The sequence below is a fragment of the Pseudorca crassidens genome, chromosome 13 (assembly GCF_039906515.1).
Source record: "Pseudorca crassidens isolate mPseCra1 chromosome 13, mPseCra1.hap1, whole genome shotgun sequence".
NCBI classification, from domain to species: domain Eukaryota; kingdom Metazoa; phylum Chordata; class Mammalia; order Artiodactyla; family Delphinidae; genus Pseudorca; species Pseudorca crassidens.
The window spans coordinates 66531529-66558068 of record NC_090308.1 but is presented as its reverse complement, the minus strand read 5'-3'; the positions used below and the strand labels follow the sequence as shown (position 1 = coordinate 66558068).

At 45.8% G+C, this 26540-nt stretch overlaps 1 protein-coding gene and 1 long non-coding RNA gene across 5 annotated transcripts in view; both read left to right on the top strand.

Annotated features, from left to right (window-relative positions):
• The window catches only part of ANKRD6 (ankyrin repeat domain 6), a 196250-nt gene that overhangs the window by 53743 nt on the left and 115967 nt on the right, over positions 1 to 26540 (top strand). The window lies entirely within an intron of this gene.
• Positions 14763 to 26236, top strand: LOC137205044 (uncharacterized). The gene is made up of 4 exons (XR_010933974.1): positions 14763 to 14923; positions 15237 to 15319; positions 15874 to 15950; positions 24980 to 26236. It is a non-coding gene; the product is annotated as an uncharacterized lncRNA (long non-coding RNA).

The following is a 26540-nucleotide window of genomic DNA, read 5'->3' as shown; positions in this document are numbered from 1 at the left end:
AATGGGTGAGAACCCTGTAAATATTTATCTTCCCCACCAGCATTGTGTAGCGCACAGGTACCTCGTGATGAGTAGCAACATACACAATACATTTCATGGGATACAGATATATTCATGCTTTTGTTTGACAAATATCAATTGTCAATTAAGCACCTGTTGTTTATAGGTACTGTGGGGAGGGGCAGGGGGTACAAAGGTGAGGAAGACATGGACCCCGCCCTCGAGATGCTCGGGTAGGGGAGACGGGCACAAAAGGTTATCGTGACACAGTGCGGTGGCTGCAGTGATGAGGACACGTAATTCCCTCCTCACCTCACCCGGGAGAACGCTCTCCCTGGGACGCCCCGCTTTGGAAAAGCACGGGCTGGCTGGTTTCAGTGAACACAGCCGAGGAGAAGCTCCAGGTACACCTGTGAGAGGACAGAAACTCCACCCTCAGGTTCAGAGAACTAGATGAGGGAAGGCTTCTGATGAGCGGTGATAGCTCGGCTTGGCCTGCACAGTGGATTGAATGCTGGCCCCCAAAATCTACGTCCATTCCCTAAATCCCTGGAGCCTGTGAACGTTCCCTAATTTGGAAAAAGGGTTGAGGAACACCGCAGCTGGACGAGGCGTGGAAGGGATCCTGCCCAGAGCTTCCAGAGGGAGCGCAGGCCTCCAGACCCTTGGGAGAATGAATTGCAGCTGTTTTAAGTCACCAACTTTGTGGCAGTCTGTTATGGCAGCCCTAGCAAACTAAGCCTGGGTTTCCATAGGCAGGGACTACAGGAGGGAGGGTGTTTCTGGAGAGAGTACAGGGGCGGGAGGCAAAGCCCTGCATAGGGAGAGAGTGGGCCATGTGGCCGCAGCAGGGATTTTGTAAAAGGGAGTAACAGGAGAGAGGGCTGCAAAGCTGGTATCTGACTCCTGGCCTTTGTGGTGGTTTGAGTGATGCCCTGTTTATAAAGGATTATTTGATGGTTCATTGTACTGCCTCTCAGGTAATGGCTCCTAACGCCGGGTGACCAGGCGAAAAATACAGGGTGAGGTTTGTTTGTTCCTTGGCTGGCTCCACTCTTGTGTGGACATGTGGAAAGCGCAGACACTCTCCGCTGTCTGGCCACTGCCCGCTGGAGAGGGCAGCCCCTCCACTAGAGGGCCGCTTTAGTCACTTGCCTCGTCTTATTCTTTTTTTTTGGTTTTGCTTTTTTGGGTTTTTTTTTGCGGTACGCGGGCCTCTCACTGCTGTGGCCTCTCCCGTTGCGGAGCACAGCCTCCGGACGCGCAGGCTCAGTGGCCGTGGCTCACAGGCCTAGCCCGCTCCGCGGCATGTGGGATCCTCCGGGACTGGGGCACGAACCCGTGTCCCCTGCATCGGCAGGCGTACTCTCAACCACTGCGCCACCAGGGAAGCCCCCACCTTGTCTTATTCTTGAACTTGTATTTCTCACTGCGTTTTCCTAAAAAGATATATTTTTATGGCGTTTTATCTCCTTGAAATTATCAATTAACGTTAACTCACTCCTGTGATGTGTAGTGAGCATCTTTAAACCAGATGAAGAAAATCATGTTCCTCAATGTGAAACTAGTCCATGCTCCTTTCAGGGATGCAGGAGTTCAGGTTCTAGAACAGACCCTCCCCACATCATGCTCCTTCTTCTAGAACTAGACCATTTGATACCTGTTTGTTTTCTTTAGTGAGATAGAATTTAGGTGTGAGTACATTTTGGGGTCAAACTAAATTTTATTTCTTCGGCATGAGACGTAGCAGCTAAAGGTCTTGTGTCTCTTCAGCTGTCTGTCTGACGGGCACGATATCTCCTTCTATGTTCACTTTCCCCGTCCCCCAAATTTTACGTACTCTCATGTTTTATGGCTTTAATGATCAGTTTCTATTACAAAAATAATTCAGGCTTGTTATAAAAATGTCAAATGGTAGGTTTGAATATATTGCTCCTTAGTACTTTAGCTGGCTGCAAAACCCACTCCCCACTTTGCTATGGTTTGTGTCCCCCCCCCCAGATTCATATGAGGAAATCGAATGTCCAATGTGATGGTCTTTGGAGGTGGGGGCTTTGGGAGGTGACTAGGGCATGAGGATGGAGCCCTCATGAATGTAATTAATGCCCTTATGAAAGAGGCCCCAGAGAGTGCCCTTGTCCCTCCCACCATGTGAGGACACAGTGAAAAGGCACCATCTATGAAACAGAAAGCAAGCCCTCACCAGACCTTGATCCTGGACTTCCCAGCCTCCAGAATTGTGAGCCATTTCTGTTCTTTATAAGCTACCTAGTCTGCAGTATTTTGTTATAGCAGCCCAGATGGACTAAGACACACTTCTGTACCCTTATTAGTTTCCTGAGGCTGCTGTAACAAATTACTACAAACCGGGTGGCATAAAACAACAGAAATTTACTCTCTCACAACCCTGGAAGCCAGGAGTCCAGCATCCAGGTGGGGGCTGGGCAGGCTCCCTCCAGAGGCTCTAGGGCAGATTCTGTTCTTGACTCTTGCAGCTACCGGGGGTGAAGATATTTCTTGGCTTGAGGCCCCATCACTCCAGTCTTTGCTTCTGTCTTCACATCACTGGTTCCTCTTTGTGTCTCTGTATGTCTGTGTCCCAAAACGCCCTCTGCCTCTCTCTTATAAGGATACATGTGATTGCATTCAGGGCCCCCGAAAGTAATATCCACTCTTTTGCCAGGTAAGGTCATACCCACAGGTTCCCAGTCTTAGGGCATGGACGTAACTTTTGGGGGGCCACCGTTCAACCCACTAACCATTGTTAAAGGAAGGATTATTAAATTGACACATGTTAAAATGGTAAGAAAGACTTTATTCAGGAATATCGTGACAGGTGTCGACTACTGCTGTAGGGGAGAGAGATTGGGCTGTGCCCCGAATATGACAAGTACAGGTGGGGATTTATAGCCAAGGAGCAGGTTGGAGGGGTGGAGGGAAAATTACTAAGAGGAGACCTCAAGGGTAGGAAGAATTCTTGCTAAACGAACAGGATTCTTGCTGAAGGCCAGATGGTGGGGGATGAGGAATTTGATCAGATATTGAGGGTGATCAGGTATTAAGAGTGGGAGGCATTAAGGGTACTAAACTGACATAGCGGGATTCTAGCTAAAACTGGGCTCTGCAGGCCTGGCACGGATGGGGGCCAATGTGAGTTTGGTTAGGAGAGTGTCTTTGTCACAATTCTCTTAAGCAGTATTTCCCAGACTCAGAAAGACCATAAAAGCCAACCCAAACTATATCAACAACCGAGCTTATGCCGATGGGGGAACTTCTGGAGAGCTCCATGCTGCAGCTGCCTAATTGGCAAAGTGGCTCCTTGCAGGGTTCTCTCTCGTCTCCTGCAGTCAATCTGTCTTGCCTCTCCAGACGCCCTAGCAGCGTGGGCATGCCGTCTTCTTTAGCAGAACCAGTTTACAGGTCACTCTGCTCCCCAACTCTCCCCCCACCCCTGCCCCACGCCTTAGAACGCAGCACCTGCCCCTCCCTGAATGTTATTGTTTGTATTCAACCCAGGAGGGCTTATGTTAGGAAACTCACTGTGACATCAGAGAGAAGTTTAGATAAATCACCACGTGGGAAGAGGAGATGATTGCCGGTTTGGGGCCCACCCTGGAAACATCTGGCAGCTGAAAAGAAGCCCGGTGGTCATTCTAAGGATCTGAAGGACCTGATTTGGCAGGAACCCTGTGGCCTGGGGGTGGGGACTGGGTGGGTCTAACTTCAAGACTGGTGTCGGTGGGAGGAGGGTGTGGGAGGGTCTTTTCCATAGCAGGGAGGAGGGGTCTGCCTTCAAAATGACCTGATCCCTCTAGGGAGGACCAGGGCAGAACCAGGTCCAGATCTGTTAATGGACTCACATCTGAGCAGGTAGTTGCCAGCCTGTCTCCTGCCGTGGAGACAGGTAATAAATAAATAAAGGGATTTACAGGCAGGAAATAAATGGAATCGGCTCGACGACTCTGTAAGTAGCTCCTGCTGGTGCTTCAGGGAATGGGAGGCCCTGCTTTCACGGTATTTTCCAGTTCCCTTCTTCAGGCTTATCTCTCTACCACAGGATGAGACAATAGTGCTTTTTTGCTTGTCAAACTGAAACTCTCTCCTAGAGCTTTGCAGGAATCCAGTATGCTAATTATATCGAATTTGGCTTACGTTTATTTCACCCCAGCCCTGTGCTGTGGGCTCTCTAGGACACTTTTTCTTTATCTTGTTTAACCTTTTACTGCCTTCAAGTCATAGGTATTATCTCCATTTTTTGGAGTGAAGAAACTGAGGCTCAGAAAGTTTTTGACCTGTCCAGGTTCTCACGTCTAGTGATGGTGGAGTCAGGATTGGAACCCGGGGCTACCACTCCAGACCAGCGTGTGTGCGCGCTCGGGTGCAACCCCAAGGACCCCCATTAAAGGTGGGACAGACTCCCGGAGCTAATTGGGGGCTGCCTTAGGTCTTCAGGACATCGCACTGAGCCTGTTGAAAATGAAAACTCTGGAGTTATCCTTCTCCAGGTCTCAGGAACACTGAAGAGAAGGATTATTAGCAAGTGGGTTTTTGTGATTGTTGTTGTTTTAATATTTATTTATTTATTTGGCTGCGCCGTAGGGGAGCTGCGGCACGTGGAATCTTCCATTGCAACATGCGGGATCTAGTTCCCTGACCTGGGATCGAACCGGGTCCCCTGCATTGGGAGCTTGGAGTATTAACCACTGGACCACCGGGGAAGTCCCTTGTTTTGTTTTTTTGTAAGTCCTTAGGAGTCTCATTTGGGAAGACAATGGTTGAATGAATAACAGCAGAATTCTGTGTAGAAAGGGGTGTGTGGGGGGTTATCTAGAGTACTTAGAAGGTAAGGTTCTGTTGGCATGATTAAGGGTTGTCAGAGGGCAGAGTGAATCACCAGCCAGGATCCTGTTTGTAACAATCTTGCAGGACGCTAACTGAAGTCAGTGTGTGAACTGGAGATGTGGGCAGGAGATGATGTGAAGCCTGGTGCCCGTCTGCACTCAGGCCCAGGAAATCTGTCTCTTCCCCACCCTTTGCCCTTTAGAGGAATGTGCCCTGGGGAAATTTAAACTTTAAATCCCAATGCTTTTTTTATCAAGTGACAACAAACTTACTAAGTTTCAGAATTTGAGAATTTATGAGGTCTGGAAGTAAGAAGTTTGTCCCAACATCTAAGTGTAAATTCTAGCAGTTATTGTTTGATAGACGATACTGATGAAAAATTAAAGTTGTTCTTACTTCTCACTTTGCAGCAGACAGAGCTTCTACCGCAAGCACAGTGCCCCTGCTGTGGATGATTTCGCAGCTCCCTTTATTCTGTTTTGGTGTAAATTCTAACTTGTCAGAGATGCTTTCTTTTACAAAAGAAAATGAAGTTTCAGATTAATTTTCCTTACTAGGTGGGTTTAATCTGAGGTGATTTTGAATGGATTCGATTCTCCCGAATGACAAAAAAAGAAACAAATTGTTGCTGGTACCAGCTGGTAATTTAGGATATTTAAAATTGAATTACAACCTTTAAACCACGTTTAGTTTTTGCTTGTTTTTTATTTGGCATACTTTTGTTTTTTTGTCTCCTGCTTTATGGCTTTTGTAAACAGAGGGTTCTAATGGCCTCCTCCTTGTCTAGTAAGTTCCTGCTCTGCAGAAACACTGGACTCACTGCCCAGACCTTGTTTGCTTTTTTCCTTTTTCTATTTCTCATTTTCAGATTTGTAGGAAGGCTACGAGAAATGGTATGTAGGACTAGACGCTGCTTTTCTATGACATTAGTGAAATCCTTGAAAAGTGTTCTTTTGTCAAAATTCTTTTTTTTTTTTTTTTTAATCACTCCTGCAAACCTTATCTTCCTAAGTGTAGTACTAACAAATAACAGTGGATGCATTTCTCTCTCTCCCTGTCTTTGGAGCTATTTTTAAAATAGCTTTATTGAGGTATAACTCACATACCATAACACATCCATATATATTTTAGTAAATTTCTACAGTTGTACAGCCGTCACCACAGTGCAGTTTTAGGACATTTTCATCACTCATCATCGTTAGCTTGTGCCCATTTGCAATCAGTTCTAACCCCTGCCTTTAGCTCCAGGCAACCATCGGTCTTCTTTCTGCCTCTATACATTTGCCTTTTCTAAACATTCCGTATAAACAGAATCATATAGTATTTGTTTTTTTGTGTTTGGCTACTTTCATTCAGCTTCTTTTTTTTAGGTTCATCTGTGAAGTATGTATCAGTATTTGTTCCAGAGCTATTTAAAAACCCCAACTTTCTATTGTGGCAATTAAAAAGCTAGAGAGACTAGTACAAGTCACCCACACGTGCCTCACTCCCGGATTCAATAATTAGGGACTTACAGTCAATCTTGTTTCATCTGCTGGCCCCCTCTGCTTTTCTCTCCCACCCTCTTGGATTATTTTGAAGCCAATCCCAGATGTTCTATCACTTACTTTTTGTAAATAGTTTAGTATATGCATGTATGTTTATCTCCTGCTTTTCTAGAGCTAAGGAGTTAAATATCTTTAGAAAACGTGGGTTCTTGGGTAGTGGAGACGATAAAAGAGCTAAATTGGTAATTTAGCTAAGATATAACACTCCTGCTGTGTTCAGGGTTCTCCATGTGGCAATCTAGGGTGTGATGTATAAATCTGGTGTGTCTACCAGGTCTGCAGTATATAATTACAATACTTAACTCAGACATCTGTCTATAAGGATAACAGATTTCCCTTCTAATATTTTTATTTTTAAATTCTATTTATTTATTTATTTTTGGCTGCGTTGGGTCTTCGTTGCTGCACGCGGCCTTTCTCTACTTGGGGCGAGCGGAGGTCACTCTTCGTTGTGGTGCGCGGGCTTCTCATTGCGGTGGCTTCTCTTGTTCCAGAGCACGGGCTCTAGAGCGCAGGCTCAGTAGTTGTGGCTCACGGGCTTATTTGCTCCACGGCATGTGGGATCTTCCCGGACTAGGGCGCGATCCCATGACCCCTGCATTGGCAGGCGGATTCTTAACCACTGCGCCACTAGGGAAGCCCCTGGCTACACTGGCTTGGACAACCTGGAGGAAATGCCCAAGGTCCCCTTCCCATCTGTGCCTCTCTTCAGTTTAGCCTGGCTTCCTTTTCACATCTGTTCCTGCACCCTCCTTGATTCCTCAGGCCTCCAGCATCAAGGCTGCATTCCAAGTGGGGGACACAGTGTGATCCGAATGCTCCTTTTCCAGGTTGCCTTCTCTTTCCAGGATACATAAATCCTACCGACAACATCAAGACCTAGACCTGTCTAATCATTTTCTCTTATGGAAGCACCAGGCTAGTTCCTACGTATTTCCAGTGTTTTGCCCTTTAAGGAGCACATGCTTATAAAAACAGACGAAAACTTTCTTTCAGCCAAAAACGCCTCTTGGGTCTGCCCTCCACAGCTTAAACCTCGGGGCTCCATTTACGTCTGCATGCAAAAGGGAAAGGCCTTTGCACAAGAGCACACACACTGTCCATATGGGGTTGCTCGAACTCCTTCAGCTTAAACATTCTTTTTTAGAAACACATTCCTTTGATGAGCTTGACAGGACTCCCAGCCCTGAGAAGGCCCTGCTTATTCAGAGCTCGGCCTTACCTCTTGTCTCTAAGCCGCAGGCATCTCTCTCTGGAAGGAAACAGCATAACAAAACGCCTGTCAACGGTGTATCCTGCAGTGTCTTTGCATCAAAGCAAAGTACTTATTTCAGTGACTTGGGGAGGGGCTTTAGGGGTGACATCCACTTGGAGACACTTGAAAAAGTTTGTTTCTCACACTGGAGTGAATGGGCATTTATTTGTGTGTTCCCTGATATGGGGTGCTGTAATGAAGATTCTTCTTTTGCATTCCTTTTCATTGAAAAGGCTTCGTGGTGCTGAGTCTTTAATATGAGAAAGTTCTCTTCAAAAACGAAGCGTAGACTTGAATTGTGTAGTGCAGACAACATTATGCCCCAGCACACACCGATCCGTCCGATTTCTCTCCTCCTTTAATTTAATGGGTCTGGTTTGCAGGATAGATTTTCAGGTTCTCACCCTCGTTGGTTTTCGGCTGAAAGTTCTAGTTGGCCGCCACTGTACACAATTAGCACCATTACTTATAGCCCCTATGTTAACATTAAATTACACTTGCCCTAAAATTTCTGTTTATTCCATTTCCTCACTGGTTATTGGATGTTTGTAATTTTTTCTCGTGAGGTCTGCCACATTTCTTCACAGCAATAATGGGAATCATTACAATAGTAGAACTGGGATTTACACTGCCTATTTACTTGAAAAAAATTTTTTTGTTTACATATATATAGTCATTTAAAATAACATAACATTCCTATAATTAACATAACCATAATAAAAATAATCTATCTCAAGCAGAATAACCATTTCAACATCTCAATAGACATGAAAAGAGATAAATCCAGATTCCTGGCTACCAAGTTTACAGCCTAGTCTTATTTATTTTTTAGACCTGTCTGAGCCAATAAATAAATATTTTGAAAAAACAGCTTTTTAAAGCATATGTAGATTCAATCCTCGCATTCCTTACCTGACAGGACCCTTTTTGAGCTTTTGGCTGTTGTCAAGAAAATATAGCAATTAAATCCCATTAGGATAATAGCTACAGAAATGTAGGCCTTCACATTGTACTATTCTAAGCCTGGTATTTATATTAATTCACTTAATTAAAAACACAGAGATCTCAGCGTGGGGTATGACAAGAAAGCCTGCCAGTCTCTAGCTGACGGTCTGCCTCCTGGAAAATTTATTGCATTCAACACAGGGAGGGGTGCCGGTGGGGTGATCCTGACAGGACTTGGCTTGGCCCAGGCTCTGCTGCTGCTGCCCCTAGTTCTGTCTAACCCAGGCTGTAGCCCCTCCATCGCCCCCTCCCCAACCTCCCGCTGGTGCTGCAGGAGCCCCTCCACTCTCTCCAGTCCTCAGGCAGCAGAGTGCTGCAGTCCTTGCGGCGGAATCTGGGGTAATCTGCAGAAGGCCTCTTGCCGACGTTAGTGATTGGGCTACACTACAGTGCCTGTCAGGCAGTGCCCAGCTTTTTGCGTTAGAACGGTGGGTGGATCTGATGCCTTTTGGCTGCTGGGGCTCTCAAGGCAGGATTGGAAGGAGGACGAGGAAAGTGGGTCCCACTGCCTCTGAGTCATGTTCTCTGCCCGGTTAGGAAGCAGTGTGGATGGGCCCAGCGTCTAAGGAGGAGCCCCTCTCATGGGTGGAGAAGAGGACAGAAAGTAGGATCACATGAGTGCACATATTTATCTTACTCCTGCTGCGTCTCTAACAGCCCCTGGGATGTGGAAGGAGGGTTTCCTGTATGGAAGGAGGGTGCCCTGTACAGAGTGTGGGCTTCTGAGTCAGATGGAACCTGAATTTGGCTCCTACCACTGCACCCTGCTACCTCTGCAAACGTGGGAAGCTACCTAATGCCTTAGGTTCTTCATTTATTTATTTCATTCAACAAATATTTGTTACGTGACTACTATGTGGCTGATCTAGCCTTGAACAAAACAATTCCTACCGTTGTGATGCTAGAGGGCGAAACACAGTAAACAAAATATCGTAAGTAGTGCTAAATGCTAAGACTGTAATTTTAAGCAAGGTAGTCGGAGAAGGCATCACCAGTGAGGTAACATCTGTGCAAACACCCGTAGGGGCTGAGGGGGAGGGCCATTTACATACTATATAGAGGAACAAAGGTCCTGAGGCAGGGGTACCTCTTATGTTGGAAGAGTAGCAGGGAGGCCAGTGTAGAGTGGGGTAGAGTGGGCCAGCGGACTAGAGGATGCGATCAGAGAGGAAAGGGGGAGCAGATCCCAGACGGCTTTGCACAGACCTGCGCTTTTATTCTGGGCTGTATGGGAAGCCGTGTTCGGGGCTGGGGGAAGGGAGTTTGAAAATGTAGAAGAGTGACACGATCTGACTTGAGGTTTCATCACCTTGGCAGTTGTGATGAGAAACAGTCGTGGGGTGAGGGGAAGGGCTGGAACAGAAAGAACAGGCAAGAGGCTGTGCAGCGCACAGGTGAGATGGGATGGAGGCCTGGACCAGGATGGTGGTAGGAAAACGAGGCAAAGTGGTTACATTCTGGACCTCTTGATTAATATCCACCTGATGGAGTGGTTGTGAGGTTAAGTGAGATGCATACAGGGTCCTGGCATGTGGCGGGTCCTCAGTAAAGGCCAGCTGCTACTATTGTTATTGAGGGGCTTGTCGTCTTGCAGGACAGTCCTGACACACACAGGAAACAGGTCAGGGATTGTCCACCTGGCCAGCAGTAGCACCATTGGGACTGGAACTCAGAATCACTGGCTTTGAACCAAGTAGAATGCTTCCTGCCTTTCCCTTTAACTGCAGATCTAGATCACTGTGAAACCACAGCGGGGAAGTGCTTGATTAAATCACACATGGAAAAGAGCTGCTCCGTCACACTTCATGTGGTGTGAGCTTTGACAGTAAAGCATTGAGCCTGGTTTCCAGGCCCTGTGTGTCCACAGGCGGGTGCTGCAGCTCATCGGCCCGTTACATCTACTTGAGTTCAGCCTTTTGGTTTTGGTTTCCCCGGGCATCCTCCACCCCCTGCAGGCAGTGGGCCTGACCCTACCCTGGCACTATGTGGTTCTCCACTCCTTACCAGGCCTCTGTATTCTTGTTCACTCCAGGCCTTTGCTGCCCTTCACCCATGTTGAGAGATTGAGCTTTGGAAAGTAAACGGAAGAGGGTAAATTGCATTAGCATTTTTTAATAATTTAAAAGACATAGGATTTCTGTTGTGAATAAGTAAGGATTCAGTGCAGGAAACAAACCACTCTAAGTATCGATACTTTAAGCAGGAAGAGATGGGGATTAAGTGGTCACAGACTTACGGAAGAGAGAGAGCCCTGAGGAGCCGTAGGCTTGGCCCTGGGGTGATTCCCAGGAGTTTGAAGGACAGGCCTACCAGCAGGCTCCCAACTCAGAGGATGTTAACTGGGGCTGTGGATTCAAGAACCCACTCCCTGAAAAGGAAACCCTCCTGCACTGTTGGTGGGAATGTATATTGGTGCAGCCGCTGTGGAGAACAGTATGGAGGTTCCTTAAATAGCTAAAAATAGAGCTACCATATGATCTGGCAATCCTACTCCTGGCCATATATCCAGAGAAAACCATAATTTGAAAAGATACATGCACCCCAATATTCATTGCAGCACTGTTTACAATAGCCATGACATGGAAGCAACTTAAATGATGTGGTATACACACACACACACACACACACACACACACACACACACAGTGGAATATTACTCAGCCATAAAAAAGAATGAAATAATGCCATTTGCAGCAACATGGATGGACCTAGAGATTATCATACTAAGTGAAGTAAGTCAAAGACAAATACCATATGATATCACTTACATGTGGACTCTAAAAAGATGATACAAATAAACTTATTTACAAACAGAAACAGACTCACAGACTTCAAAAACAAACTTATGGTCACCAAAGGGGAAAGGTATGGGGTAGGGATAAATTAGGAATTTGGGATTAGCAGGTACACACTACTATATATAAAATAGATAACCAACAAGGACCTGCTGTATAGCACAGGGAACTATACTCAATATTTTGTAATAACCTATATGGGAAAAGAATCTGAAAAAGAATATATATGTATGTGTGTGTACATATGTATATATATACACACACATGTATGTGTATAACTGAATCACTTTGCTGTACACCTGAAACTAACACAACATTATAAATCAGTTATACTTCAATAAAATATAAATTAACTTAAAAAAATAGAACCCACTCCCTGCCTTTGTTTCAGGGATCAGGCAGCCTGAGTGGAGAGAGGCCTGCCACCACCAGGCAGGAGAATGGTCCTGGAAAGCGGCTACAGAAAAACCTCCCGTGTCCGCACCTTGCTCCCCAGTCTCCGCTGTACAGGCCAGGCCTCCTCTTGGCTTCCTAATTTGGCAGAGGTGCCTCTAGTTGGATCACATCCCAATCACTAGTTGCAGGTGTGGGATCTGCAAAGTGTAGTTTTTAGCTTTCTGGAAGCTAACCAGGAAGAGGATGAGGTGAGGTTAAACAAGCGACCCCCAGTCCCCGTGACCTCCCGCTTGTCTGCGGTGAGCATGGCAGGGCCCCTTCTTCTGGTCTTGTTAGCTTGGCCGGTGTTGAGAAGATCCCACCCACAACATAAAACTCTACGTTAAACACCAGATCCAACTGTCAGTATTTCCCAAGCTTATCTTTAGTACAGTGCTGTGTACTTTGTAATGGAGGAGCTCATAATTACACTGTGATGACCCTGTGATGTCTATAAAATAAACAAAGTGGGCCTCATCACTGACGGGCAGATTTCGGTTTATTTATATTTGGAGAAAGTAATGAGTCTGGATTTCTGTTTATCACAAAATGTTTTTATGGTTCATGTCATTACATAAAAAGACTAGGCTAGTCACACTATTTATCTAAAATTACAGTATCAACATTTGGTATGAACAGAAATTTTAGCAGACTGTTTTCACTGTAAAAATGTGCAGGAGTGGGTGTCAGGTCCAGGTAAAGGTTAAGGAAAACATGAACTGGCATCGACACTGCTCTGACCAGTCTGATTTCTCTGGAGCCCAGAAATAGCCATTTCTTGCAGCTTTGTGTCAAGTACATTTTGTAAAAGTTAATCAAATTCCTCTAACCATTACCTGACAAAGCAACAGGGAATTAAGCTAGCCTAATTAGTTTGGGAACTAAATCAGACAGAACAAACAAAGCAAAGCACAGGGTAGGATAAATGGATTCCGGTGGCCTCATCTAAAGGATAAATTACTTTTGACATAATACTAAGTCCTGTCAGTCATAGGGTTCTTGAAAAGTGCCCTGGATGATAAAACCTGAAATTGGAAGATCGGTGTCTTTTTGAAAATTGGAGGTTGGGATAAAAAAATGAGTAAAATACATCTAATACTACTTTATATACACAAATGGATACTTTAAAATATATATAATAAATAACACTCTAAAGACAGCTGTTTCCAAAACATACTATATTCCTTGGTAACCCTTTCAAATCACTCTCTTCTGTCGTTCAGGAACCATAACTGATGCTGCGTCATGGACTGATCCAGCTGCCAGTTTTTTGTTGTGCAGCCTGCACTTTCTTCTCCAACATTTGATTACGAAAATTTTCCTGCACACAGCAAAGCTGAAAGAATTTTACAGTGAACACCTGTGTACCCACCACCACCTAAATTCCACCATCAGTATTTTATTAAAATTGCTTCATTACTTATCATTATAGGTGCTTTATCACTTACAGTCAGTTAGGTATTGCTGCATAACAAATTACCCCAAACTTAAGGGCTTTTTTTTTTTTGGGGGGGGGTGCTGCTCCTTGTGGTTTGTGGGATCTTAGTTCCCCAGCCAGGGATTGAACCCAGGCCCATGGCAGTGGAAGCATGGCGTCTTCACCACTGGACCACCAGGGAATTCCTGGAGCTTATTTAAAACAATAAGCATTTATTATCTCATTTAGCTCTTGTGAGTCAGGAGTTGGGGAGTGGCTTCTCTGAGTGGTACCAGCTCGGGGTCCCCTGTGAGGCTGTAGTCCAGACACTGGCAAGGGGTTACAGTCATCTGCAACTTGACGGGCTGGACAATCCATTCCCAAGAGGGCTCAGTCACATGCCTGAGGGCTTGAACCTTCAAAGATGGAACAAGGCAGTTTCAAATGGGTGCTTCTGAGACTGGTGGTTGCCAAGGAGGAGGGGATTGGGGGAGGGATGGAGTGGGAGGTTGGGGTTAGTAGGTTTAAGCTTTTATACAGAGAATGGATAAACAACAAGGTCGTACTGTATAGCACAGGGAACTATATTCAATATCCTGAGATAAACCATAATGGAAAAGAATATAAAGAAGAATGTATATATATGAATAACTGAATTACTTTGCTGTCCAGCAGTAATTAACACGTTGTAAATCAACTCTACTTCAATGAAAAAATTACATTACAATTGCAAATATATAACCTAATATAAAAAGTTACGACCACAGGGAATTCCCTGGCGACCCAGTGGTTAGGACTCCGAGCTTTCACTGCCGAGGTTGCCGGGTCAATCCCTGGTTGGGGAACTAAGATGCCCGCAAGCTGAGAGGCACAGCCAAAGAAAAAAGAAGTTACAACCACAGATGCACACTCAAGCTTATCATTAAAAAAGTGAAAACATTCTGTATGGAAATTTTAGACAAGTTAAATATTTAATATTTTTCCTTATTAAAAAATGGGTGCTGGGCTTCCCTGGTGGTGCAGTGGTTGAGAGTCCGCCTGCCGATGCAGGGGACACGGGTTCATGCCCCGGTCCGGGAGGATCCCACATGCCGTGGAGCGGCTGGGCCCGTGAGCCATGGCCGCTGAGCCTGCGCGTCCGGAGCCTGTGCTCCGCAACGGGAGAGGCCACAACAGTGAGAGGCCCCCTCCCCACAACCTTACCCCTTAGCAGTCACTCCAGCCCCTCCCCCCAACCCTAGGCAACTACAAAGCTACTTTCTGTCTCTGTAGATTTGCCTTTTCTGCACATTTCATATAAATGGATTCATATAGAAGGTAAGTTCCATGAGGGCAGGGATCTGTCTGCTTTGTTCTGTGTTGTGACTCCGGCACCCAGTGCCTGGCACGTAGTAGGTGCTCAGTAGCTACCTGCTGGATGAGTGGATGGCTCCAATGGCAGGGGCTGAGAGCAGGGCGGCAGTAGCTGGCAGCTGGTAGCTCCAGCATTGCCCTGGATGGAGGGTAAGGGGGCAAGAGAATAACCTGCTAGCAATCTTGGTCTCCTGTTGATCCAGAAACTTCTGTCTCAGGGCTTACCATGAAGGTTGAGAGGCAGGCCCAGTGAAGGCCACGCACTTGATGTGGGGTGAGTCCTAAATAAAATGCCCCCTTTAGGGCTGAGGTGGAGTAGTAGGTTACAGGGTCACCACACCCTATAGATTCCTGTTCCTCCATAGACTCTTCCCAAACCCACAGTGACAGCTGCTGCCCCTTTAACACAGGTGCATCCACCACCCGGGACATGGGTGGGAGGGTGAAGGTGGGCAGGGGGCTTCTGCGTGGGTGCGTGGGTGTTGAGGTCCTCACCCAGTAGTGGGCGGAGGTGAGCTCAGCCTGCTCCGGGGGAGGCCAGCTGCCCTCTGGATGACTGTTATCCACCCTCTCTGCTCTCCTGGGAGGTGAGGCTCTTTCTTAGAAGTGCACCCAGGACCTGCTTCTCTCCTGACTGCTTCCTGGTAGTTGGGCTGCAGTGGCAGCAAAGGTAGGCCTGCCCAGGGGGCAGAATCCAGGGAAGGTTGACCTTCCTGAATGAGGTAGAGAACGTATTAGTGTCCTCTTGATTCGGAGGGGAAGATTATCCTTTATGGTCAAAGAATGAAGAGTAAACAATGAAAAATACCTTATCAGGCCAAGTCAGTGACCCATGAATCAAAAAATTCCAAGTGTTTAGTGCTGTAGAACCTTGGCAATCACCTTGTACAGCTCCTCTTTTAAAGATAAGAAAGAAACCTGGAAGCCAAAGGACCGGGCAGCTGGTTCAAGGCCTGGCCAAGCGGGGCCTGGGCCTCCTGGTATTCTGCTAATAAAGGCTGCCATTTATTTTGTACCTACTTTGTATGTGTTGGCTTCTGTGCTGATACTTCACACAATGCCCATCCATTAATTATATTACAAAAATAAATAAAAACATTGCCTTAAAATTTTTTTCCCCAAAATAATACAAGTTGTGTAGTACTTATGATATTAGCACTTGCCAGGAACTGTTCTAAATTCCTTACAGATAGAAATACTCACTTAATCTTCTAACAAACCTAGGAGGCACATACTATTACTATCCCCATTTTCTGGATGAGGAAACTGAGGCATGAAGAGATCCTATTGACTTCTCTGAGGTGAGGTGGTGATGTCTAGCTAGAGAGTGACTGCATGCTGGCTGCACAACCCATGCTCTTAACCACAGTACGCCCTAATACCGTGTACAAACATCAGTGCTACTGACTGAATCTTCAAACCTTCAAATCTTCAAACCTTTCTGTTTTCTAGGCATGTGATGGGCTTGTGCTTCCCACCTCCTTGTGTTTGTGGAGCCATGTGACTACTTCTGGCCACCAAGTTGTGAAAAGTGTGTTGTGTCACTTCTGGGCTAGATCATGTGATCACTATTGTGTGACCCTCCAGATCTGTCTTTACCTGTGCCCTGATGGCTTGTCAGCCTGGGCAAATCAGAGAGGAAACAGAGCCCCAGCCAACCCTAGGTGGACAGAGCTGGAGTGTGAAATAAACTCCCGTTGAGCCCTGAGATTTGGGGTTTGTTTGTTACTGAGCCTATCCTGACTGATGTATTGATGTGCCTAATATTTTAAGGAGTACATTAGTAATAAGCTGGACACAAAGGTCTCTCCAATTTTTTGAATTATTTTACTTATTCACGTTATTATTTACCCAGATTATTATTTGTCTTTCCAGTACCTCATTGGATAGCATTCACTTTCTTCCGTATATATATATAGAAGGCGGGCTAGTACTATAGAAATAGCATGGAGCTTGAGGTTGAAAGTTCTGGGTTTGGGTCCTTATTATATTTTTAATACAACAGTTCTATTGAGATATAATTCACATACAGACAGTTCACCTATTTAAGGTGTGCAATGAAGTGGTTTTTAATATAGTCAGAATTGTGCAGCCATCACCATAATCAATTTTAGAACATTATTATCACTCCGAAAAGAACCTCCCCACAACCCTTACCCCTTAGCAGTCACTCCAGCCCCTCCCCCCAACCCTAGGCAACTACAAAGCTACTTTCTGTCTCTGTAGATTTGCCTTTTCTGCACATTTCATATAAATGGATTCATATAGAAGGTAAGTTCCATGAGGGCAGGGATCTGTCTGCTTTGTTCTGTGTTGTGACTCCGGCACCCAGTGCCTGGCACGTAGTAGGTGCTCAGTAGCTACCTGCTGGATGAGTGGATGGCTCCAATGGCAGGGGCTGAGAGCAGGGCGGCAGTAGCTGGCAGCTGGTAGCTCCAGCATTGCCCTGGATGGAGGGTAAGGGGGCAAGAGAATAACCTGCTAGCAATCTTGGTCTCCTGTTGATCCAGAAACTTCTGTCTCAGGGCTTACCATGAAGGTTGAGAGGCAGGCCCAGTGAAGGCCACGCACTTGATGTGGGGTGAGTCCTAAATAAAATGCCCCCTTTAGGGCTGAGGTGGAGTAGTAGGTTACAGGGTCACCACACCCTATAGATTCCTGTTCCTCCATAGACTCTTCCCAAACCCACACTTTTCTCAGGACCTCACTGAATTCCCTCCTCTCCAGGGAAACCTGCTGTCCCTGTATACTTGGCTGGGGATGAGACCCACTTCTCAGAGGCACACACTGAGACCTTGGGAGGTTCTTACTGCTCTGAGTAGTACTGCAGGCACTGCTGGCTTGCCGGCCTGTGGAATTCCTACTCCCACCTGCAAACCCAAGCCTGGGCAGCCTGTCTGCCTTTCCCTGAGTACTCAGCCGACATCATTCAAAACACCAGGAGGGGGCTTCCCTGGTGGTGCAGTGGTTGAGAGTCCGCCTGCCGATGCAGGGGACACGGGTTCGTGCCCCGGTCTGGGAGGATCCCACATGCCGCGGAGCGGCTGGGCCCGTGAGCCACGGCTGCTGAGCCTGCGCGTCCGGAGCCTGTGCTCCGCAACGGGAGAGGCCACAACAGTGAGAGGCGTGTGTACTGCAAAAAACAAAAACAAAACACCAGGAGGCAGAATAGTACAGTGATTAAGTCTAGGCTTGAGGCCCATACCTACATTCTTTAGCTAAGAGGCTATAGGCAAGTTACTAAACCTTTTTTAGGCTTTATTTCCTATCTGTAAAATGGGGATAAGAATAGTATAATAACATGAATAGACTTGTGAGCTTGTTAGAATGATGCATGTATAGTTCTTAGTGTAGTACCTGGCTCAATAAAATGTTTTGCCATTGTTTTTGCTATTATCAATAATTTGGTCATGATATTGTTGATGTTACTATTTCCTAGAGAAGAAAAGAACTAAATTTAAATTAGTTTTGTTTTCTAAATTGCCCTAAGATTTGCTAGATGATTTTTATGGTGAGTCACTGAATACCTGTGTGTTATCTCCTGAAAGGGAAGTGGAGGGAAATGGAGAGAGAGGAGATGGATGGCCACAATGGCAGAGACACTGACCCGTGGTTTGGTCTTGAGAATGGTTCTGATCATAGGGTTACCCTGACTATTGTTTCAGTCCTGGGGAATCCAAGTTGAGAGCAGGTGCAGGGCCACGTTGTCAGCCTCTGTGAACCACTTAAACCTCAACATGCAAATGTTCTAGAATTTGACGATAATTGTTACCTCCAACGTAAACTTGCAGCAATATTTTTAAAAAACAGTAAATTCTATATTCGCTAAACTCCAAGCATAGCCCGGAGAGAGGCCAGAACTCGGGATCAAAAAAACAAAGGAACAATGTTAAATTTTTATCTTTCAGATATATCGCTCTTTGTACCCTACTCTCTCCCCTCCCTCAGGAACTGCCATGAGGCAAATCTGAGCCACCTGTTGGTTTTGTTTTTGAAAACAACCATTGAGTGTCTCTGCCTACACTTGGCGGGGGCGGGCGGAGGTGCAGTCCCGGGTTTGCAGAACCCCCGAACGTCCCCGGGAGCTGCTGTGCAGTGTGCAGCTGCAGGCCAGGGCTGCTCAGGGAGTAGCAGAAGCTCCTCTGTGGCTGTGCACTTGGATTTTGACCAGAAGGAGGTATTTTCAGTGCTTTTGCAAAATCAGTGAACTAATTACTTGGCAGTGTCAGAAATGCCACTAAGCTTAGAGAATGGCTGCTGCAGCACTTTATACATCAGTGTCAATTTTAACCAAAGATCCTGATTGGGCTGGGGGAGATTTCTCAGCTAATCTGGAAAGGAATCATCCTGTTGCTTTGCTTTTCTTAGACGAGTGAGTGGTTTCCTCTCAGAAAATTCAGATCCAGAGGTTTAGAGCTTTAACCTTTTTTTTTAAATTAATTTATTAATTTTTGGCTGCATTGGGTCTTTGTTGCTGTGCATGGGCTTTCTCTAGTTGCAGCGAGTGGGGGCTACTCTTTGTTACGGTGCACAGGCTTCTCATTGCGGTGGCTTGTCTTGTTGTGGAGCACGGGCTCTGGGCATGCGGGCTCAGTACTTGTGGCTCGCGGGCTGTAGAGCGCAGGCTCAGTAGTTGTGGCTCACGGGCTTAGTTGCTCTGTGGCATGTGGGATCTTCCCGGACAAGGGCTCAAACCCGTGTCCCCTGCATTGGCAGGCGGATTCCCAACCACTGCGCCACCAGGGAAGCCCTAACCATGTTTTTGGATTGAAATATAGTGTACCAGCTGAAAAGTGCACAAATCATGAACATACAGATGGATGAGTTTTCACAAAGCAAACATAACTATCACCCAGATTAGGAAATTGAATGCTGCCGGCAACCCAGAAGCCTTTCACATCCTCCCAGTTAATACCTGCCTTCCTCCTCAGATCACTCTCCTGACTTCTAACACGATAGGTTCCTTTCGCCTATTTCTGAGTTTTATATAAGGAGAATTGTACCGTGCGTCCTTTCTGTGTTGTGAGGTTTGTCCATGCGGTTATCACTTATTGATTTGCATTGCTGTATAGTCAGAATGCATCACAATTTATCCCTTCTGCTCTTGATGGACATTTTTGTTGCCCTATGGATTTAAAAAAATTATCTGTATTTAAAACTTTATTTTCAACTTTGTGTGCTACTAAAGCACTAAACAATTACTAAACAATAACTCCTTCAGAACATAACTCAAATACTTTGGTTAATTTTATTCTGGAATAGAAAGGCATTGATGCCAGTGTTAGGTGGCAGTGAGCTTCACAGAAGAGACAGAAAAGTTTATACTTCATTATAAAAGAATTAGTGTCTCCCTATTTATGGCATGGTAAAGGGATTCAGGATGTATTTGTTACTTCTATAGATAAATTTAGAAAATTATAACTTGGTGGAAAAATTAAAGTTTCAATTTGTGACAACAAGAATTATCAAATTCTGTCACATTTCAGTTACTTAAGTAGTCAAATCATAAATGGAATTACAGTGCACATAAGACATCCTCAGTAGCCTGTCATAGCATATTTGTTGGAGATAGAGACAATTTACATTATCCTTATGTTCAGATTGATTACCAATAACTTATTTTACAGTTTTTTTACAATTATGAGTGATGCTGCAGTGAACATTCCCCGTATGTCCTTTGGTGTATATGTGTTTGCCTTTCAGTGGATTACATACCTAGAGTTGGAATTGTCCGGGCATAGGATATGTCTGTATTTGGCACTACTGAACACTTGTCAGTGTACACCCCCAACCGGAGGTGTGGGAGAATTTCCATTGCTCCAGATCTGTGCCAACACTTGGTATTTTCAGTCTTTTAAAATCTTAATCATTCTTGTCAGAATGGTTATTTTCTTTTCCCTTGATGACTTTTGAAGTTGAGCACCTTTCCATATGTTTCTTTGCTATCCAGGTAGCCTCTTCTGTGAAATTACCTGTTCAAGAGTCTGGACCATTCTCCCACTGGATTGTCTATCTTTTTCTTTTATTTTTTTTTCCTCTTTTCTCTTTTGGCCGTGCTTCGAGGCATGCAGGATCTTAGTTCCCCGACCAGGGATTGAACCTGTGTCCCCTGCAGTGGAAGCACGGAGTCCTAACCACTGGACTGCCAGGGAATTCCCTGTCTTTTTTTTTTTTTTTTTTTTTTTGCGGTACGCAGGCCTCTCACTGTTGTGGCCTCTCTCATTGCGGAGCACAGGCTCCGGACGCGCAGGCTCAGCGGCCATGGCTCACGGGCCCAGCCGCTCCGCGGCATGTGGGATCCTCCCGGACCGGGGCACGAACCCGCGTCCCCTGCATCGGCAGGCGGACTCTCAACCACTGCGCCACCAGGGAAGCCCCCCCCTGTCTTTTTCTTAACGGTTTTGGAGCCACTCTTTATGTGTTCTGGACATCAGACGTTAACTGCATGTATGAACTGTACATTTCTTCTCTCACTCTTTGATTTCACCAGAATCGATTCCGTGAGGGCTAGTTTCTTCCTACTTTATCCTTATTCCTAGGGTGATGAGCCCTTTTCAGGGTTCCTCCACTGAAGTGTAGGGGATGTACTCAGGCCCTTCTAACTGGCTCTGTTCGCTGAAGTCTCCTGGCAGCTACTTGCAAATCGGCAAATGCCACAAAGGAAATGTGACTGCAGACGGTTGACTCACCCTCTTTACACTAACCTTTTCTTCATGTTCGTGGCTGTGTAGGTCCTTGCTGCCCTGGTAGCTCTCTGATGTCTTCAAACAGATTTTTTCGTGTTCTGGTGGGCTTCTCTGGTTATTATCGGTAGTAGGGGTGGTGTGGTTGGCAGACAAAATGGCCCTCTAAAGATATATTCACTTCCTAATCCCCAGAACCTGTGAATATTACTTTACATGATAAAGAGTGAATACTATTGATATTTTGTATGCTGCCCCAATGTGATTAAGTTAAAGATCTTGAGAGGAGGCTTTTATCCTAGATTATCTGAGTGGGCCCTAAATGGTGGGCCCTAAGTGGTAATTTGTTACAGCAGCCAAAAGAAACTAATACAGTTGATCTGATGTAAGTCAGCTTTTCCATAACTTCTTTGAACGAGTAGTAGTTTAATAACTTTGTTACAGTCAGCTTCTAGATTTTAATTGCTATTTCAGATTAAATTCGTGGAATGCAGTTCTTTCTTTGATTATAGTGATGACAGCTGTGTAATTTTTAATACATTGTGAAAGGAAGCATGATGAAATTCCATTGTTACTACAGAGCTGGTTTCTTTTATTGTATTAATAGAATCAAGCAACAAATCTGATGAAATTCAGGTAGGTTGAAAGTCTGACACCCATTATTTTTCTTCAATATAGTATTATATTTGTTAAAGAATTTGTGGAGAAACTGATTAAAAACGTCAAGTGGAAAAAAATCAACTTACAGTGGAACCATTACAGATGAAGAAATTGGGATTGATAGTCCAGATAGGTGAGTTATGTTCAATTAATTATGTGCAGTCAACATAATCATCTTTACAACTTGCTGTAAGGAAAAACTGATACTTGTTTATTCTGACCACTCCTAAACATTCAGTGGCAAAACTTAAAAAGAGAAATGACCTTGTCCTTTTGATAGTTAAAAATTGCCAAGTAGAGTAGAAACCCAGCTGTTTGTTTTCCTATGGTTGTTAGGATATGTAGTGGGATGTGGATAAACAATGGTAACACCAACTTGGATCCTGGGATCTTACTGGTCAATTGCTTGATTTTTAAATTTTTTTATTTATATATTTTTTTGATACATGCCTATCTGCAAGTGGTTGAGAGCAAAGCCAGTGTCTTCATACCTTCACTGATTCATTCATTAAATGGTCATTACTTTCCTACCTTGTACCAAGTGCTGTGCTAGGTACTAAAGATACTTTGAACAGCAAAAACTGACACGGTTCCTGCTTTCGTGGTGTTCACAGTTGAATTGGAGACAGACAAGCAAAGAATCGTTAAAATGAGTAGGTTATATAGACTGAGATAAATGACCTGAAAGAAAGGAGTGTGAGTCTGTGAGAACATGGGAGCACGAGCTCTCGGTGCACGGGCTTCAGTAGTTGTGGCACGCGGGCTCAGTAGCTGTGGCTCGCGGGCTTAGTTGCTCCGCAGCATGTGGGATCTTCCCGGCCAGGGCTTGAACCCGTGTCCCCTGCATTGGCAGGCGGATTCTTACCCACTGCACCACCGAGGAAGTCCTGTATACGTTGTTTTATAATCTGAACTGAAAAAAAACAAAAAACAAAACAAAAAAACCAACTAATTTATTTTATTTTTTTAGCCACAGTGCATGGCTTGTGGGATCTTAGCTCTCCGACCAGGGATTGAACCCTGGTCAATCCCTGGTCTGGGAACTAAGATCCCGCAAACTGCTGCACAGCCAAAAAAAAAAAAAAAAAAAAAAAAAAATAGAGATGGTTCTCATAGAATTTTTTTTCCCTTTTCTTCACAGCAAATTAGGAGGGAGAGTCTCATGGCCTTGAGCTCCACTCATTTCGACTTGCACCCAGCTGGTCTTAGGTATCTGGCCCCAGCACTACATGCGGAGGAAGGGATCAATTCTAGTGGCCTGAAGCCCGGTCCCAACCCTCCTGACATCCAGCCTTCAGCACGTCAGGGGAGTCAAAGGTGCAGGGACTAGGGATTGCTCCAGGTCACAAGCATTCCTAGGCGTCAAAGCAGGGATGACCTTCTGTGCCCTGGGTCTGCCTAGGTCAGAAGGAGATGGCAGGTTTCCCCCGAGAGCCCATTGTTTTATTCTCACGCAGTTAACTGGGTTAATGTGTACCGTAGTGCTGGAGGGTAGGCCTCAGGAGAGGGTGATGTTTAAGGAGCCGTGACACACCAGGCAGTCAGTTTTGCGGTGAATGAGATTTGCATCTTCCTTTTCTCTCTGAGAGGCAGTTTGCTTCTTTGTATCCGTGAGCAGCTGTCTTCACGGGAGAGGCCTGGGAGGGCTGGCTCTCAGTAAATATAAAAAGGGAACTTGCCTTCGAAGACTGTCATGTGAAGGATCTAAGGAGAAAATGTTTCAAGAAAGCGTTTTCCTTATTTTTTTATTGAAGTATAGTTGATTTACAATGTTGTGTTAATTTCTGCTGTACAGCAAAGTGACAATTTTACACATATAGACACTCTTTTTTATATTCTTTTCCATTATGGTTTGTCCCAGAATATTAAATATAGTTCCCTGTGCTATACAGTAGGACCTTGTTGTTTAAGGAAGGCTTTGTCTGTTACTGGGCCAGCTTATGGTTGGAGGACTTCAGGGTCTTTGGGGGGGTATGCATACTTAGGTATGTCACCAAAAGTGACAAAACCAAGCACTGAACCTTCCATAAGAAAAGCTCAGAGATACTGTTCTGTGGTCACAAGGGGACAGTTCTTTTTATATTTATCATCTTGGTAACCCATTCTTATCCTGCCCAGAGAAGAGCTTCCAGTCCTTTCTGGATCTAGAGTTCTCTGTTTTCACCATAAGTGATTCTGTGAAAGGTTTGCTGTCGCAGGATTTGCCGTGTGCCAAGGCTGCCAGCCCCACACCTCTGCTCCGTTTCTTCAGTGGCTGGAGAGTCTGTTTTCACTTATTCATTCAACAACCACTTAGGACACTACTGTGTTAGGTGCTGAGCATGTCGCAGCAAGTCTGTTGAAGTCACTACCCTTGAGGAGTTCACTGCTTGAATCAGTCTCTTGGGCGGCGTTGGTGTCTAATATCAGAGACTAGTCCTAATGCTACCTGCTCTTACCTCTAGAGTGTAATAATGGTGCAGTTTGTTGGCTACAGAGCATGTTTCTATAATGAAATGAGCTCGTATGCAATTGGATAAAAGGGAATAACGTCAGTTCATATACTTTTCACCCTCATGGAAGAGGAGCTGGAATAGCAGGGGTAGAATTATAACCTTCAGCAGGAAAGGGAAATGCCCTCAGCTCAACTTCGGCATCCACAGGACCTCTATCTGCTCTGTTTTAAGAAAATTAGACATGGTTGCCTATGCCCAGGGCTCCATTCCTAGAGACTCACACCCTAGCCTTGAGGGCAGCTGGGCAGGTTGTAGTCCTCCTGTCTGGTCTGTCGCTGGGAAGCCAGCATCTTCATCTTGTTGTTTTTGTGTGTACTTTAATTATTTCCTGCAGTAACCTCTTGCTGCCATGAGCTGCTTGCTGGTTTGCTTCTAAGGTACTGATTGTGTGTGTGTGTGTGTGTGTGTGGGTGGGTGCATGCGTGTGGTCTGGCTACCCTAGGCTTTGAGAGGTCCTTGAGTGATCTGTCCCGTCCTGTATTTATTTCCCAGATGCCCTGGCACTGACATATGGAGGGCCAAGACGGTTAAACAACCGTGAACCGAAGAAGTGGGGATTCTGAGCGTCCCATTCCCTCCGTTCAGCCTTGCCCCGGCATCCTTCATCTGTGAACCCTCAAGGAAGAGAGCCCCGGGAGGCCTGTGCCCGTGCAGGCTCTGCCGTGTGGCCACAGCTGGAGAGAGGACTGTCGGGGGGCCTGGCCAGCTCTCAGTGGTTGAGAGTCTGCAGGGGAATTTACGCCCCATTTACTATTTCCTGCATTGGGCACGGAGGGAGGCCTCCTAAACTATCTTAATATCATACAGGGTGGGAACTGAAGGCTGTTTGGAATCCCTTTTTTTGTGGCCTGATTCTGGGGTGACCTTAAGTGAGTCATAACACCCCTTCAGTGGCAGCAGGGAGTTAAGGAGCCTAGTTCCTTTTCAGAGAGACAGAGCATCAGCGGTCCTCACTTTGCGCAGTGCCCAGACAGCATCAGGCCGGCCACTCACAGCGCTCCAGCTCGGGGCCAGTCCAGGCCGCAGGAAGGGCCCAGGTTGGAGGAATAAATAAAGAATGCAGGACACTGTGCCAGGAGGACTTGCTTTGAAAATATTCCCAAGATAAACGTATAACCTGATTCTGAACGTCGTACCTCGCTGGGGGTGGAGAGGTTCCAGCAACAGTCCCACCGAGCTCTCCTGGCCCCCCCTTTCTTTGTACTGAGCGGTGGCAGACCATTTAAAAAGTACAGAGGTTGCTCTGAGGAGCAAATCTGTTTATTCAGCCACTGTATTTGAATGTCAAGGGTTAAAAAGATGCTTGAGATTGTTTGCACTACAGGGATCTAAAAATGCAGCCGTGGGAGTTCATGGGAGGCTTTATTATCCTCAGTCTGTTTCAGGAGTTGTAAGTGAAGGAGCTGATCCTTGTTGCTGTGCACCCCAGAGAGCTGTGTCTGTGTAAACAAGAGGTGGCTCAGTGTGCCTGTGACCATGCACCCCTCCCCAGTGGGTGGGAGGTGTGCTCCCATCCGGGAATTGAGCCAACGTTCCCATCTGTTCTTTCTCTTGGCTCCTGTTTTCACGGTTATGTCACTGTTAGGCTGACGAAAGGAGATAGAGGCATCAATAGAATGGAAGATATGGGCAAATAAATATGTTCCAATGGGAAGAACCAGTGGATCCATTGTACTTTCCTTGAAGGAGAATTACGGGATGCTTTATCTCCCTTTTCAAAGAGAAAAGACATTAATGGCCAACCACGTGGATGAAAGCTCCTCGCTCTTTCATGGATCCTTCTATTTCAGCATCTCTCCGTCCTAACCCCAGTCCAAGCCTCTACATCTGCTGACGCTGCAGCAGCGAGAGCCCCACCGGTAACCCGGGGCTCTACCGTTGCCCCGCCCTCCGCCCTTCATGCTGCACCACACGGACCATTTCAAAATCGCAGACCTGACCATAGGGCTTCCTCTCAAAGGCCCTCCCAGGGCTCCCCATTGCCCCATACACCTTCCTTGCCCTCTCATCCTGTGACTTAACCACTGGGATCACTGGAGCTTTTGAGTGGCTT